At 35.5% G+C, this 18,273-nt stretch overlaps 1 pseudogene across 1 annotated transcript; it reads right to left on the minus strand.

Annotated features, from left to right (window-relative positions):
• Positions 1-216: 216 nt before the first annotated feature.
• Positions 217-3,425, minus strand: LOC145103779 (rab GTPase-activating protein 22-like; annotated as a pseudogene). The gene is made up of 12 exons (XR_013706863.1): positions 2,847-3,425; positions 2,552-2,647; positions 2,345-2,448; positions 2,023-2,195; positions 1,854-1,934; positions 1,610-1,732; positions 1,381-1,469; positions 1,123-1,228; positions 922-1,035; positions 577-863; positions 388-471; positions 217-301 (listed from the first exon to the last, which is right to left on the minus strand). The product of XR_013706863.1 is annotated as a rab GTPase-activating protein 22-like (transcript).
• Between the last annotated feature and the right edge of the window lie 14,848 nt (positions 3,426-18,273).

Consider the following 18,273-nt stretch of genomic DNA (forward strand, 5'->3'; position numbering starts at 1 on the left):
TTTCACTGATATCACATTAATTATACAAGTAACAAACAAAGTTGATAAGAAGTTTCTTTTATTCATAAAAAAATATACTGTATAATTTAGTCATCTTCATGGTTTCACATATACAGAATACAATATGTAGTTTAATACACATTGCTTCAATAAGAATCGACTGTAATTGTACACAACATACATTAGTAGTCTTTACAAATTACAAACAAAAATTGTCTCCAACCTCTATCTTTCATCATTAACACAAGTCAAACACTAAAAACTCATCATCCTGTTATGAAGCTGCCTTTTCCAATTTCACCTAAAACACAACCAAAATTCATCAAAAAAACCAAAAAAAATCCCACACTTTTTATAACAATCCATCAAGAACCAACAAGTTTATACCTTTTTCAGATACTTTTTGTGAAGTTTCATAGCCCCCGAGCACGATTTCTTAGCATCCAAATTCCCAGAAGTGTCATTCAATATCTGTCAAAAAAGATGAATCAATCAATCAAGAAACACATCATCATGATGAAAATGTTGAAGGAAACTTTTGTGTTGTTAAGAAATGAAAAATGAAAAAGGTTTGACCTTGACAACATCATCGAGTCCCTTGGCTTCTGTGAGCAATTTGACACTTTTCTCCTTGAGGACACTTGCAACAAGAAACACAGAAATGGGGAGAGTTTCTTCATCTTTAGCCCCACTTCTCAAAATTTCCCTTTCAAATTTGCCACATTGTCGTGATGATTTTGGTTTTGCTTTAGCATCTTCAGGTCTATCAGAATCAGGTTCCTCATACAAATTGTAAAGATCAGGATCATACTCCAAAGCTCACATCATCTGTTTCAAATTCATTAAGTCATGTATTGAGTAAAGTGGCTGAATGAGTAATGATGTTTGTCTGAATAAAGTTTGGTGTCTTTATAAGGTTATTATTATTATTTATTACCTCCCATAAATACAAAGAATCACCAAAAGAAAGTTCTCTTCTGAACAAAACCATAAGCATTCTGAATGCGAATAAATAATCACCACCACCTAGGTGATCTGCATTCGTGTTAATATTAGTTTTTTAGCATTTTTATTATTATAAAAAGAAAATGTAAAAAAGTTAAAAAGTTATTAAGAAAGTACCCAAGTGTTGATGAAGCTTAGGGTCAACAACTTGAATAACATTTGCTAAATTGCAAAGTTGTGACTCAACCCTAACAGATGCCCCTACGCATTTGAAATTCCCTCTCTTCAAACCCATAAATAAAATCACATTTAATTTCTTGAAATACAATCATTAAGTCATTACTCATAGCTTTAGAAATGATAATACGTTAGGGTAAATGAATATATATATATATATATATATATATATATATATATATATATATATATAAATACCAATCTACGCATTAAACGTTCAAAGCACCAAAATGCATCTGCTTCATCTTCAAGAATCATAATCATATGAGAACAAAGATCACTCATTCCTGTTTTGATACGTTTACAAAACATACAAATCATAATTAGAATCTTTCACATACCATTTTCAAAAGGGTGTTAAAAAATATAATAATAATAAAAAACCTTCAAGAAAAAGAAAATATTAAATGATTAAATCAACATCCACCTTGACCATAACCGACTTCTTTATCAAACCAAGCATACACCGAAAGAACATCCCACAATTTTGACAAGTTCTCCTGCTTTTCATAAAACACAAGTGTCCTATCTGTTCGAACCACATCAAGACCTATTATAAATAGTAAAATCCAAAGATAAAAAAACACTACATTATAATGATTAAACAATGTTGAAACTTTAAAATGAAATGATTTTAAAACATGTACATGATAGAATCTTTATATATCAACCTATTTGATGTAGGGTAAGTTTCCATTGGATTATCTTATTGTCTTCTTCCTTTGGGACATATATTTCTTTGCCTGAATTGACTACAATATATGAAATGTATGCATTAGTAAAAGTGTAAAACCATTTAAACAACTTAATTTGTGACATTTGTGGGGAAAAAAAGATTACTTGTTGCTTGAGTTGTTGGTGTCATAAGTTTCTCAGGGTTTGCTTCTAGAAGCACTATTGGATCTTGAGTTGGGGTTCCATCTTCTGTTATTACAGGAGCAATTATAAACTTGCCACTTCCAACAAGTGGAAACATGTATGTGCATAATTATTTTAGTCTTCCATATTCTTCTCTAAAATCATAAAAACGAATATATATATATATATATATATATATATATATATATATATATATATATATATATATATATATATATATATATATATATATAAGTGATCATCATAAAATAAAAAGAATTATAAAGAGAAAATACTTAAATACCTTCTTGTTAGGCGTATCTCTTTTCTCTCCTCATATGTACTCTTGGGATCAAAACAACCGAGTAAAAATTCTCATACTTCTCCTCTAATCGTTGGATGTATCCCCTGATTTATATCATCGATTCAACAAAAAATGTCAAATTAAGTACAAATTTAATAGAAATTTCAAATTTACATTAGTAATTTGGTTAGGAAAATAAAAACGTACACCACGATAAATTCGACCAAGAGTTTGGCCTATATCAAGATGACCTTCTGGAGTGAATGCTGATTGCCACTTCCTTACACTAAGAGTCTCCCCCGACTAGATAAACATTTTACGAATAAGAAGCCTTAAAAATAATCAATTTAAAACGTTAGGATAAATCAAATTCCAATTTGTAATTTTAAACGTGTTCGTCGTCTTCCTCGTAGATCCAACATGAAGAAAAGAACTTTTAGCAAACAGTGAAATTGATTGGTATATATATATACATATGATTATAGAAGAGAGATGGGTTTACCTTGATTTTAAATTTGGTTTTAGGAACGTCGGTGCATTCAGCTCGAACTTCATAGAATGAATCTGTCGGAAGCCCTGGGTCTTTCCACAATATATTCATCCTCTCTTGTTAACTTATTTCTTCAAAACAAAACTTGAAACTCGTGAATTTTTTCTTTTTGTTCTTTGAATCGATCCAATTGATTCAAGAATGGTACACCCCGAACCCTAAAACACCTGACGAAACACAACCCAAATGAGATCTTGGTGGGAATACCCAAAGCGACAAACTTTTTTTCTTGTTTTCTCTTCCTTTTCGTTATCAATTATGGGGTTTGTTTGTCTGTTTTTCTCTTTGTCGATTTGAGCGGAGTTGGGTATATGTTCTTCGTTCTGGATGGGTGTAGGCGGCGGCGGTGGTGGTGGTGGTGGTCGGATGGTGGTGGTAAAATGAGCGGAGTTACCGCATTTTCTGATCTGCTAAAGCTTTTTCCGAGAAGAAGATCATTATTCTCAAATAATTGCACGATTTTCCTTCATCTGTGTCGAGTTGTGGAGCGCAAAAGACGTGAGAATGTGGGATCGAGCAATGTGAGGTCCGGCCGCCGTCTTTCGCAGGGAGGACTCGTTCAGTTGTTCGTCGCATCTCATTGTATTAAAGCTGCGGAAAATCGATGGAGACAAGAAGGCCGGAGGAGAAAACGAGTGTTTTGATTACACGCTCATGTGGGCACGTGTTTGATGCGAGGATTTTGAGCATGAGTCGTCTAGTTGACCCATTCATAAAAGGTGCCGTCGACTTCGAGTGTTGCTATTGGCACCCGATTTATGGGTAAAAACCACCGTCAAAAACCATTTTGACTTTGACTTTGGTAAAATAATTTAATTAAATGTGACTGATGTGACTTAAAGATAATAAATACCGTGTTTTGATTTTGTTCGGACCTTATCAAACAATCAATTTATATAAATTAAATAATTTTAACATTTTTATCCTTAGAGTTAAAATATATACTTACTTTATATCCTTTTCTATTTAAAAAAATTATTTTTAGTCCTTCTTACTTTAATTTAGTATATATTGATACTTCAACTTTTTCACACATTATATATATATATATATATATATATATATATATATATATATATATATATATATATATATATAGCCCGCAGATCCGGGCTAGTCAATTTAGAGATAATAGAGGTCGAAAACGAATTTTTGACAAAAGATTATTTAGAATAAATAATCTTAACCAAGTTGTAGAATACGTCTCAAGGGTTCCGTACATATAAAGAACGTTGAAATTCGAGTTATAACGAAGAAGTTATGGTTAGTCGAAATTTTATGGCAAAACCGGCACGACACCGGGAGACATAAATAGTGAATTTACGATGGAGGAACTTTTAGCCTGATAAATCTAAACAAAAGTTGTAGTATACGTTAAACCGAGAATATACAAAAAAGAACGCCCAAATCTAACTTCGTATGAGGAAGTTATGAATTTTCTAAGATTTGGCTTAGCAGTGCATAGCCCGAAACTCGAATTTTAGATCGAGAGGTTTTTGGCCTAAGCGACCTAAATGAGAGTTGAATATCTCATTAATAGGAACTCAACGGTAAAAAGACAGACGAAAACAGAGTCTGTATGTAGAAGTTATGAATTTTACGCGGACATTTAACAGTATAATCTCCTCCTACAGTTAAATTTAAGATCCGTCGAGAATTAGCCGACGGAGTCAAAATGAAAGTTGTAGATCTTATTTTTACCTACGCGTGGATATAAAGAACGTCAAAAACGGAGGTCGTATGTGAAAGTTACGGATTTTAGGAGTCGGAAGTGTGTTGTGCGAAAATAGGTGATGTGACACAATCTTGGCTATTACTTTCTCCCCAAGTCTTGCCACTAGATGGTGACATGTGGCACCACGTTCATCCATTTTTCACCCTATAAATAGAACCTCTCACACCCTCATTTTCTTCACACCTTTCCCATTCTTTCTTCTCTCTACACTCTCTCTAAACTTCCCAAAAACTCCCCTAGCGCTAGAAGAAAGCCCCGGAGCGCTCGACGGCTCCGAGAAGAAGAGCTTTTGGCTTAGAAGTTCTGCCCCTGCAGAGCACGACTTCTAGCCAAACCCCCTCGTTGGTAAGATACGTCTACCTAATTTTTAATATAGCTTTTATTTAAATATAGTAACGTTATTAGGATCTTATAATAATTATTTGAGCTATTATTATGGGTTATATAAGTGTCGTTATAATATCTTTTTAACCACTCGCGGTACGGAGAATCCGGTTTGAAGGGCCGTCTGGGTTGTTGGATTTGAAAAGTCTTAAACGAAGCGCTGTCCGAGTACCGAGTCACCACCTTATCAAGTGAGTGCATAGTTACTTTCATCTTACACATAGATATGAAGTATTTTATATAAATTACGTGTTATGTGTGCATATAACCTGTATACTTGCTATCTATGCTGGATGAATGAGTTTATACATGTTTTAAATAATTTAAATTGTATATGTATTTTATATCTACGAATATGTTAGGTAAAACATGAGTAGATGAATGATGAGAGATGAAAGATGATATGAGTGAACATTGGCAACTATAGACTTAGTGCCTAATAAATAACATCGGCAGCTATGGACTTAGTGCCTATTGGATAAACGTCGGTAGCTATGGACTTAGAACCTGATAGATAAACATTGGTAGCTATGGACTTAGTACCTGATAGAGAAACGTGGGTAGCTATGGACTTAGTACCTATTAGATGAACACTGGTAGCTATGGATTTAGTACCCGATGAATGAACTTTAGCAGCTATGGATTTAGTGCTTTACGAATGAGCATTGGCAGCTATGGACTTATTGTCTGTCTTATAAACCCTGGAAGCAAGGGACTTCAGAATGAATGAATGCAGGATAGATGACTCTTAGGGTAGACCCTTAAGAGTGAGGAAGATAATGGGGATGGGTAATTGGGTTGATTGTTTGATGTTTAAACATAATAATTATATTATTGTAGGTTGAAAACCCTATGTACTCACCAGGTTTCCCAACCTGACCCACTCAGTTTATTTGTATCACAGGTGTCGATATGAAGTTACTTTACACTGAGAGATTTAAAAGATATGTAGATCACTAGTGTAAATGAATGTAAGTTCTGTTTATGCTTATGTTTCTGTATTGACGATGACATCCCAAATGTTTTAAAATGAATAAAAATACATTTCTTCGGAAATGCTTTGATAACGTATTTATCATGTTTTTCTGGGAACAAATTCCGCAAGATTTTTATTAAAAGAAGTACTCTGATTTTTAAAAAGCATAAACAAAATCGGTATTTTTTGGCCTTGAAAATGGGGATGTCACAATTGGTATCAGAGCATTAGTTTAAGCGAACTAGGAATAAGGATTAATTTCTAGACTTAAACTTAGAATGCTAAGTGATGATTGTGAGGAGTGTGTCTAATATATTTTAGTTAGTACACTTAAATAGACGCAAGCACTAGCTTATTTAGGAAAAATTCCTAACATGCGTTTATGTGCTAAGTGATTTGTGATTCTTTATGCTATCGTTTGATCGGATCTATGGTCTGTTGCCGACCAGATCTGGAAATTTTATGTGCTCAGGTTTCTTAACGTTTAATGACGATATTAGAACTGGCATGTAACTTTTTGGAGTAATAAGGAGGAATGCGCATCTAAATCTTCCTCTATCTATATTCTCGTCTCGATACACCGAACGTCTGCTTTGGTGTATAGAATGTCATGATAAGGACTCATAGCAGACTGAGCAAATGGAGGAAATGAGAAGGCTTACGATATTGAATGATACCTATCGGAAGATATTTTAAGAAGGATATCTTGCCTTTAGAACGTGTCTAAGAAATAATATGTCTAGTATGAGAGAAGTACACTTTCGATTAGAAGAAAGAAATATTTTTTTTGTATAATCCATGAAGTTGTCCCGTCGTCTGACATTTCCATCACCTACCGAGTTGAAGCAGAATTGACGATCAAAGATACGCATGGAAGAAGTCCTAGTAGAGTCTAGGAAAAATTATATGATTGTTTGGACACATTTTTATGTGTTAAAATTGTTTTTGTGATAATAACTTGGAAAATTGAGATACAATACTTGGGACAAGTATGAGTAGGTGTGAATGGTAGTAGAGGCATATACTACCGGAAGCACAGGACTCACGCTTGGATCAGGGAAAGTCACAAGGTTACCAATGAACTAGTAATCGATTTCGTTTTATTCAAGTATGTCGTTACCATCGTTTCGGTAATGACTAAGAAGATGATTGTTATTCCGACCCTAGTGGTCATATCAAATTGAGTCCAACTACGCTGAGTATGTTATGTGGTTCAGAGAATCAAGTTCGATGTAGCATCTGAATTAAAACGGAAGATTGAAATAAAAAGCGATCAGTAGAGGTATCGCGAAAAGTTGCTTGTAGCTAGAAATGCTACCTTTTAAGATGAGATTAGAACATGAACGAAAGTATAGTCTGTTCTGGAAGACTCTAAGAGACCTGAGTCTAAGCGTTGCAACATACGATGATAGGTCATTAGAATATGACACATCGTTCCATTGTAGTAATAATAATAAAAAAACTTATCTTAAGTTCGTATCCAGTGAGGATCGAGATTGTAACTTGAAGGTCATAATTTGGAGTCTAACGTGAGATAGGGAGCAAGTGCAAGCTCGAGCACCACTTGCAGTAAAGAGGACCAAGAGTTGGATACTCATTCGAAGAAACATATAAGTTACGATTATTACCTACGATGAAGAGATAGCGTATGGAGTCATTATACAAGCCCTGTTTTGTTGATGATTCCGGGACGTAATCATCCTAAGGGGGAGATAATTGTAACGCCCGCAGATCCAGGCTAGTCAATTTAGAGATAATAGGGGTCGAAAACGACTTTTTGACAAAAGATTATTTAGAATAAATAATCTTAACCAAGTTGTAGAATACGTCTCAAGGGTTCCGTACATATAAAGAACGTTGAAATTCGAGTTATAACGAAGAAGTTATGGTTGGTCGAAGTTTTATGGCAAAACCGGCACGACACCGGGAGACGTAAATAGTGAATTTACGATGGAGGACTTTTTAGCCTTAGAAATCTAAACAAAAGTTGTAGTATACATTAAACCGAGAATATACAAAAAAAAAAAGAACGCCCAAATCTGACTTCGTATGAGGAAGTTATGAATTTTCTAAGATTTGGCTTAGTAGTGCACAGCCCGAAACTCGAATTTTAGATCAAGAGGTTTTTGGCCTACGCTACCTAAATGAGAGTTGAAGATCTCATTAATAGGAACTCAACGGTAAAAAGACAGACGAAAACAGAGTCTGTATGTAGAAGTTATGAATTTTACGCGGACATTTAACAGTATAATCTCCTCGTACTGTTAAATTTCAGATCGGTCGAGAATTAGCCGACAGAGTCAAAATGAAAGTTGTAGATCTTATTTTTACATGCGCGTGGATATAAAGAACGCCAAAAACGGAGGCCGTATGTGAAAGTTACGGATTTTAGAAGTCGGAAGTGTGCTGTGCGAAAATGGGTGATGTGACACAATCTTGGTCATTGCTTTCTCCCCAAGTCTTGCCACTAGATGGTGACATGTGGCACCAAGTTCAGCCATTTTTCACCCTATAAATAGAACCTCTCCCACCCTCATTTTCTTCACACCTTTCCCATTCTTTCTTCTCTCTACACTCTCTCTAAACCTCCCAAAAACTCCCCTAGCGCTAGAAGAAAGCCCCGGAGCGCTCGACGGCTCCGAGAAGAAGAGCATTCGGCTCAGAAGTTTTGCCCCTGCAGAGCACGACTTCTAGCCAAACCCCCTCGTAGGTAAGATACGCCTACCTAATGTTTAATATAGCTTTTATTTAAATATAGTAACGTTATTAGGATCTTATAATAATTATTTGAGTTATTATTATGGGTTATATAAGTGTCGTTATAATATTTTTTTAACCACTCGCGGTACGGGGAATCCGGTTTGAAGGGCCGTCTGGGTTGTTGGATTTGAAAAGTGTTATATGCCAAAATGATCCCGCCCTCCGGTGTTTTATGTCTGGCCCCTGTCTATACATATTGGTTGGAAAATATTGTTTAAACGCTTATATAATAATAATAATAATAATAATAATAATAATAATAATAATAACAATAAGACTAATAATTAGTCACGGTAAATATTAGACTAAAATCTAGTGGTAATAATACTAGGTTTCGTCGAAGGAAATTATTTTAAAGTAAACGAAGCGCTGTCCGACTACCGAGTCACCACCTTATCAAGTGAGTGCATAGTTACTTTCATCTTACACATAGATATGAAGTATTTTATATAAATTACGTGCTATGTGTGCATATAACATGTATACTTGCTATCTATGTTGGATGAATCATTTTATACATGTTTTAAATAATTTAAATTGTATATGTATTTTATATCTACGAATATGTTGGGTAAAACATGAGTAGATGAATGATGAGAGATGAAAGATGATATGAGTGAACATTGGCAGCTATAGACTTAGTGCCTAATAAATAACATCGGCAGCTATGGACTTAGTGCCTATTGGATAAACGTCGGTAGCTATGGACTTAGTACCTGATAGATAAACATTGGTAGCTATGGACTTAGTACCTGATAGAGAAACGTGGGTAGCTATGGACTTAGTACCTATTAGATGAACACTGGTAGCTATGGATTTAGTACCCGATGAATGAACTTTAGCAGCTATGGATTTAGTGCTTTACGAATGAGCATTGGCAGCTATGGACTTAGTGTCTGTCTTATAAACCGTGGAAGCAAGGGACTTCGGAATGAATGAATGCAGGATAGATGACTCTTAGGGTAGACCCTTAAGAGTGAGGAAGATAATGGGGATGGGTAATTGGGTTGATTGTTTGATGTTCAAACATAATAATTATATTATTGTAGGTTGAAAACCCTATGTACTCACCAGGTTTCCCAACCTGACCCACTCAGTTTATTTGTATCACAGGTGTCGATATGAAGTTACTTTACACTGAGAGATTTAAAAGATATGTAGATCACTAGTGTAAATGAATGTAAGTTCTGTTTATGCTTATGTTTCTGTATTGACGATGACATCCCAAATGTTTTAAAATGAATAAAAATACATTTCTTCGGAAATGCTTTGATAACGTATTTATCATGTTTTTCTGGGAACAAATTCCGCAAGATTTTTATTAAAAGAAGTACTCTGATTTTTAAAAAGCATAAACAAAATCGGTATTTTTTGGCCTTGAAAATGGGGATGTCACAATTGGTATCAGAGCATTAGTTTAAGCGAACTAGGAATAAGGATTAATTTCTAGACTTAAACTTAGAATGCTAAGTGATGATTGTGAGGAGTGTGTCTAATATATTTTAGTTAGTACACTTAAATAGACGCAAGCACTAGCTTATTTAGGAAAAATTCCTAACATGCGTTTATGTGCTAAGTGATTTGTGATTCTTTATGCTATCGTTTGATCGGATCTATGGTCTGTTGCCGACCAGATCTGGAAATTTTATGTGCTCAGGTTTCTTAACGTTTAATGACGATATTAGAACTGGCATGTAACTTTTTGGAGTAATAAGGAGGAATGTGCATCTAAATCTTCCTCTATCTATATTCTCGTCTCGATACACCGAACGTCTGCTTTGGTGTATAGAATGTCATGATAAGGACTCATAGCAGACTAAGCAAATGGAGGAAATGAGAAGGCTTATGATATTGAATGATACCTATCGGAAGATATTTTAAGAAGGATATCTTGCCTTTAGAACGTGTCTAAGAAATAATATGTCTAGTATGAGAGAAGTACACTTTCGATTAGAAGAAAGAAATATTTTTTTTGTATAATCCATGAAGTTGTCCCGTCGTTTGACATTTCCATCACCTACCGAGTTGAAGCAGAATTGACGATCAAAGATACGCATGGAAGAAGTCCTAGTAGAGTCTAGGAAAAATTATATGATTGTTTGGACACATTTTTATGTGTTAAAATTGTTTTTGTGATAATAACTTGGAAAATTGCGATACAATACTTGGGACAAGTATGAGTAAGTGTGAATGGTAGTAGAGGCATATACTACCGGAAGCACAGGACTCACGCTTGGATCAGGGAAAGTCACAAGGTTACCAATGAACTAGTAATCGATTTCGTTTTATTCAAGTATGTCGTTACCATCGTTTCGGTAATGACTAAGAAGATGATTGTTATTCCGACCCTAGTGGTCATATCAAATTGAGTCCAACTACGCTGAGTATGTTATGTGGTTCAGAGAATCAAGTTCGATGTAGCATCTGAATTAAAACGGAAGATTGAAATAAAAAGCGATCAGTAGAGGTATCGCGAAAAGTTGCTTGTAGCTAGAAATGCTACCTTTTAAGATGAGATTAGAACATGAACGAAAGTATAGTCTGTTCTGGAAGACTCTAAGAGACCTGAGTCTAAGCGTTGCAACATACGATGATAGGTCATTAGAATATGACACATCGTTCCATTGTAGTAATAATAATAATAATAATAACTTATCTTAAGTTCGTATCCAGTGAGGATCGAGATTGTGACTTGAAGGTCATAATTTGGAGTCTAACGGGAGATAGGGAGCAAGTGCAAGCTCGAGCACCACTTGCAGTAAAGAGGACCAAGAGTTGGATACTCATTCGAAGAAACATATAAGTTACGATTATTACCTACGATGAAGAGATAGCGTATGGAGTCATTATACAAGCCCTGTTTTGTTGATGATTCCGGGACCTAATCATCCTAAGGGGGAGATAATTGTAACGCCCGTAGATCCGGGCTAATCAATTTAGAGATAATAGGGGTCGAAAACGACTTTTTGACAAAAGATTATTTAGAATAAATAATCTTAACCAAGTTGTAGAATACGTCTCAAGGGTTCCGTACATATAAAGAACGTTGATTTTGAGTTATAACGAAGAAGTTATGGTTGGTCGAAGTTTTATGGCAAAACCGGCACGACACCGGGAGACGTAAATAGTGAATTTACGATGGAGGACTTTTTAGCCTTAGAAATCTAAACAAAAGTTGTAGTATACGTTAAACCGAGAATATACAAAAAAAAAACGCCCAAATCTGACTTCGTATGAGGAAGTTATGAATTTTCTAAGATTTGGCTTAGTAGTGCAAAGCCCGAAACTCGAATTTTAGATCAAGAGGTTTTTGGCCTACGCGACCTAAATGAGAGTTGAAGATCTCATTAATAGGAACTCAACGGTAAAAAGACAGACGAAAACAGAGTCCGTATGTAGAAGTTATGAATTTTACGCGGACATTTAACAGTATAATCTCCTCGTACTGTTAAATTTCAGATCGGTCGAGAATTAGCCGACAGAGTCAAAATGAAAGTTGTAGATCTTATTTTTACCTGCGCGTGGATATAAAGAACGCCAAAAACGGAGGTCGTATGTGAAAGTTACGGATTTTAGAAGTCGGAAGTGTGCTGTGCGAAAATGGGTGATGTGACACAATCTTGGTCATTGCTTTCTCCCCAAGTCTTGCCACTAGATGGTGACATGTGGCACCAAGTTCAGCCATTTTTCACCCTATAAATAGAACCTCTCACACCCTCATTTTCTTCACACCTTTCCCATTCTTTCTTCTCTCTACACTCTCTTTAAACCTCCCAAAAATTCCCCTAGCGCTAGAAGAAAGCCCCGGAGCGTTCGACGGCTCCGAGAAGAAGAGCTTTCGGCTCAGAAGTTCTGCTCCTGCAGAGCACGACTTCTAGCCAAACCCCCTCGTAGGTAAGATACGCCTACCTAATTTTTAATATAGCTTTTATTTAAATATAGTAACATTATTAGGATCTTATAATAATTATTTGAGTTATTATTATGGGTTATATAAGTGTCGTTATAATATATTTTTAACCACTCGCGGTACGGGGAATCCGGTTTGAAGGGCCATCTGGGTTGTTGGATTTGAAAAGTGCTATATGCCAAAATGATCCCGCCCTCCGGTGTTTTATGTCTGGCCCCTGTCTATACATAGTGGTTGGAAAATATTGTTTAAACGCTTATATAATAATAATAATAATAATAATAATAATAATAATAATAATAATAATAATAATAATAATAATAATAATAATAATAATAATAAGACTAATAATTAGTCACGGTAAATATTAGACTAAAATCTAGTGGTAATAATACTAGGTTTCGTCAAAGGAAATTATTTTAAAGTAAATGAAGCGCTGTCCGAGTACCGAGTCACCACCTTATCAAGTGAGTGCATAGTTACTTTCATCTTACACATAGATATGAAGTATTTTATATAAATTACGTGTTATATGTGCATATAACCTGTATACTTGCTATCTATGCTGGATGAATGATTTTATACATGTTTTAAATAATTTAAATTGTATATGTATTTTATATCTACGAATATGTTGAGTAAAACATGAGTAGATGAATGATGAGAGATGAAAGATGATATGAGTGAACATTGGCAGCTATAGACTTAGTGTCTAATAAATAACATCGGCAGCTACGGACTTAGTGCCTATTGGATAAACGTCGGTAGCTATGGACTTAGTCCCTGATAGATAAACATTGGTAGCTATGGACTTAGTACCTGATAGAGAAACGTGGGTAGCTATGGACTTAGTACCTATTAGATGAACACTGGTAGCTATGGATTTAGTACCCGATGAATGAACTTTAGCAGCTATGGATTTAGTGCTTTACGAATGAGCATTGGCAGCTATGGACTTGGTGTCTGTCTTATAAACCCTGGAAGCAAGGGACTTCGGAATGAATGAATGCAGGATAGATGACTCTTAGGGTAGACCCTTAAGAGTGAGGAAGATAATGGGGATGGGTAATTGGGTTGATTGTTTGATGTTTAAACATAATAATTATATTATTGTAGGTTGAAAACCCTGTGTACTCACCAGGTTTCCCAACCTGACCCACTCAGTTTATTTGTATCACAGGTGTCGATATGAAGTTACTTTACACTGAGAGATTTAAAAGAGATGTAGATCACTAGTGTAAAGTGATTTGTGATTCTTTATGCTATCGTTTGATCGGATCTATGGTCTGTTGCCGACCAGATCTGGAAATTTTATGTGCTCAGGTTTCTTAACGTTTAATGACGATATTAGAACTGGCATGTAACTTTTTGGAGTAATAAGGAGGAATACGCATCTAAATCTTCCTCTATCTATATTCTCGTCTCGATACACTGAACGTCTGATTTGGTGTATAGAATGTCATGATAAGGACTCATAGCAGACTGAGCAAATGGAGGAAATGAGAAGGCTTACGATATTGAATGATACCTATCGGAAGATATTTTAAGAAGGATATCTTGCCTTTAGAACGTGTCTAAGAAATAATATGTCTAGTATGAGAGAAGTACACTTTCGATTAGAAGAAAGAAATATTTTTTTTTGTATAATCCATGAAGTTGTCCCGTCGTCTGACATTTCCATCACCTACCGAGTTGAAGCAGAATTGACGATCAAAGATACGCATGGAAGAAGTCCTAGTAGAGTCTAGGAAAAATTATATGATTGTTTGGACACATTTTTATGTGTTAAAATTGTTTTTGTGATAATAACTTGGAAAATTGCGATACAATACTTGGGACAAGTATGAGTAGGTGTGAATGGTAGTAGAGGCATATACTACCGGAAGCACAGGACTCACGCTTGGATCAGGGAAAGTCACAAGGTTACCAATGAACTAGTAATCGATTTCGTTTTATTCAAGTATGTCGTTACCATCGTTTTGGTAATGACTAAGAAGATGATTGTTATTCCGACCCTAGTGGTCATATCAAATTGAGTCCAACTACGCTGAGTATGTTGTGTGGTTCAGAGAATCAAGTTCGATGTAGCATCTGAATTAAAACGGAAGATTGAAATAAACAGCGATCAGTAGAGGTATCGCGAAAAGTTGCTTGTAGCTAGAAATGCTACCTTTTAAGATGAGATTAGAACATGAACGAAAGTATAGTCTGTTCTGGAAGACTCTAAGAGACCTGAGTCTAAGCGTTGCAACATACGATGATAGGTCATTAGAATATGACACATCGTTCCATTGTAGTAATAATAATAAAAAAAAAACTTATCTTAAGTTCGTATCCATTGAGGATCGAGATTGTGACTTGAAGGTCATAATTTGGAGTCTAACGTGAGATAGGGAGCAAGTGCAAGCTCGAGCACCACTTGCAGTAAAGAGGACCAAGAGTTAGATACTCATTCGAAGAAACATATAAGTTACGATTATTACCTACGATGAAGAGATAGCGTATGGAGTCATTATACAAGCCCTGTTTTGTTGATGATTCTGGGACGTAATCATCCTAAGGGGGAGATAATTGTAACGCCCACAGATCCGGGCTAATCAATTTAGAGATAATAGGGGTCGAAAACGACTTTTTGACAAAAGATTATTTAGAATAAATAATCTTAACCAAGTTGTAGAATACGTCTCAAGGGTTCCGTACATATAAAGAACGTTGAAATTCGAGTTATAACGAAGAAGTTATGGTTGGTCGAAGTTTTATGGCAAAACCAGCACGACACCGGGAGACGTAAATAGTGAATTTACGATGGAGGACTTTTTAGCCTTAGAAATCTAAACAAAAGTTGTAGTATACGTTAAACCGAGAATATACAAAAAAAAAAAAAGAACGCCCAAATCTGACTTCGTATGAGGAAGTTATGAATTTTCTAAGATTTGGCTTAGTAGTGCACAGCCCGAAACTCGAGTTTTAGATCGAGAGGTTTTTGGCCTACGCGACCTAAATGAGAGTTGAAGATCTCATTAATAGAAACTCACGGTAAAAAGACAGATGAAAACAGAGTCCGTATGTAGAAGTTATGAATTTTACGCGGACATTTAACAGTATAATCTCCTCGTACTGTTAAATTTCAGATCGGTCGAGAATTAGCCGGCAGAGTCAAAATGAAAGTTGTAGGTCTTATTTATACCTGCGCGTGGATATAAAGAACGCCAAAAACGGAGGCCGTATGTGAAAGTTGCGGATTTTAGAAGTCGGAAGTGTGCTGTGCGAAAATGGGTGATATGACACAATCTTGGCCATTGCTTTCTCCCCAAGTCTTGCCACTAGATGGTGACATGTGGCACCAAGTTCAGCCATTTTTCACCCTATAAATAGAACCTCTCACACCCTCATTTTCTTCACACCTTTCCCATTCTTTCTTCTCTCTACACTCTCTCTAAACCTCCCAAAAACTCCCCAAGCGCTAGAAGAAAGCCCCGGAGCGCTCGACGGCTCCGAGAAGAAGAGCTTTCGGCTCAGAAGTTCTGCCCCTGCAGAGCACGACTTCTAGCCAAACCTCCTCGTAGGTAAGATACGCCTACCTAATTTTTAATATAACTTTTATTTAAATATAGTAACGTTATTAGGATCTTATAATAATTATTTGAGCTATTATTATGGGTTATATAAGTGTCGTTATAATATCTTTTTAACCACTCGCGGTACGGGGAATCCAGTTTGAAGGGCCGTCTGGGTTGTTGGATTTGAAAAGTGCTATATGCCAAAATGATCCCGCCCTCCGGTGTTTTATGTCTGACCCCTGTCTATACATAGTGGTTGGAAAATATTGTTTAAACGCTTATATAATAATAATAATAATAATAATAATAATAATAATAATAAGACTAATAATTAGTCACGGTAAATATTAGACTAAAATCTAGTGGTAATAATACTAGGTTTCGTCGAAGGAAATTATTTTAAAGTAAACGAAGCGCTGTCCGAGTACCGAGTCACCACCTTATCAAGTGAGTGCATAGTTACTTTCATCTTACACATAGATATGAAGTATTTTATATAAATTACGTGCTATGTGTGCATATAACCTGTATACTGGCTATCTATGTTGGATGAATGATTTTATACATGTTTTAAATAATTTAAAATGTATATGTATTTTATATCTACGAATATGTTGGGTAAAACATGAGTAGATGAATGATGAGAGATGAAAGATGATATGAGTAAACATTGGCAGCTATAGACTTAGTGCCTAATAAATAACATCGGCAGCTATGGACTTAGTGCCTATTGGATAAATGTCGGTAGCTATGGACTTAGTACCTGATAGATAAACATTGGTAGCTATGGACTTAGTACCTGATAGAGAAACGTGGGTAGCTATGGACTTAGTACCTATTAGATGAACACTGGTAGCTATGGATTTAGTACCGGATGAATGAACTTTAGCAGCTATGGATTTAGTGCTTTACGAATGAGCATTGGCAGCTATGGACTTAGTGTCTGTCTTATAAACCCTGGAAGCAAGGGACTTCGGAATGAATGAATGCAGGATAGATGACTCTTAGGGTAGACCCTTAAGAGTGAGGAAGATAATGGGGATGGGTAATTGGGTTGATTGTTTGATGTTTAAACATAATAATTATATTATTGTAGGTTGAAAACCCTATGTACTCACCAGGTTTCCCAACCTGACCCACTCAGTTTATTTGTATCACAGGTGTCGATATGAAGTTACTTTACACCGAGAGATTTCAAAGAGATGTAGATCACTAGTGTAAATGAATGTAAGTTCTGTCTATGCTTATGTTTCTGTATTGACAATGACATCCCAAATGTTTTAAAATGAATAAAAATACATTTCTTCGGAAATGCTTTGATAACGTATTTATCATGTTTTTCTGGGAACAAATTCCGCAAGATTTTTATTAAAAGAAGTACTCTGATTTTTAAAAAGCATAAACAAAATCGGTCTTTTTTGGCCTTGAAAATGGGGATGTCACAATTGGTATCAGAGCATTAGTTTAAGCGAACTAGGAATAAGGATTTATTTCTAGACTTAAACTTAGAATGCTAAGTGATGATTGTGAGGAGTGTGTCTAATATATTTTAGTTAGTACACTTAAATAGACGCAAGCACTAGCTTATTTAGGAAAAATTCCTAACATGCGTTTATGTGCTAAGTGATTTGTGATTCTTTATGCTATCGTTTGATCGGATCTATGGTCTGTTGCCGACCAGATCTGGAAATTTTATGTGCTCAGGTTTCTTAACGTTTAATGACGATATTAGAACTGGCATGTAACTTTTTGGAGTAATAAGGAGGAATACGCATCTAAATCTTCCTCTATCTATATTCTCGTCTCGATACACCGAACGTCTGATTTGGTGTATAGAATGTCATGATAAGGACTCATAGCAGACTGAGCAAATGGAGGAAATGAGAAGGCTTACGATATTGAATGATACCTATCGGAAGATATTTTAAGAAGGATATCTTGCCTTTAGAACGTGTCTAAGAAATAATATGTCTAGTATGAGAGCAGTACACTTTAGATTAGAAGAAAGAAATATTTTTTTTTTGTATAATCCATGAAGTTGTCCCGTCGTCTGA

This window comes from Lactuca virosa, chromosome 4 (genome assembly GCF_052849685.1).
Source record: "Lactuca virosa cultivar CGN04683 chromosome 4, Lactuca_virosa_CGN04683_v6, whole genome shotgun sequence".
NCBI classification, from domain to species: Eukaryota; Viridiplantae; Streptophyta; class Magnoliopsida; order Asterales; family Asteraceae; genus Lactuca; species Lactuca virosa.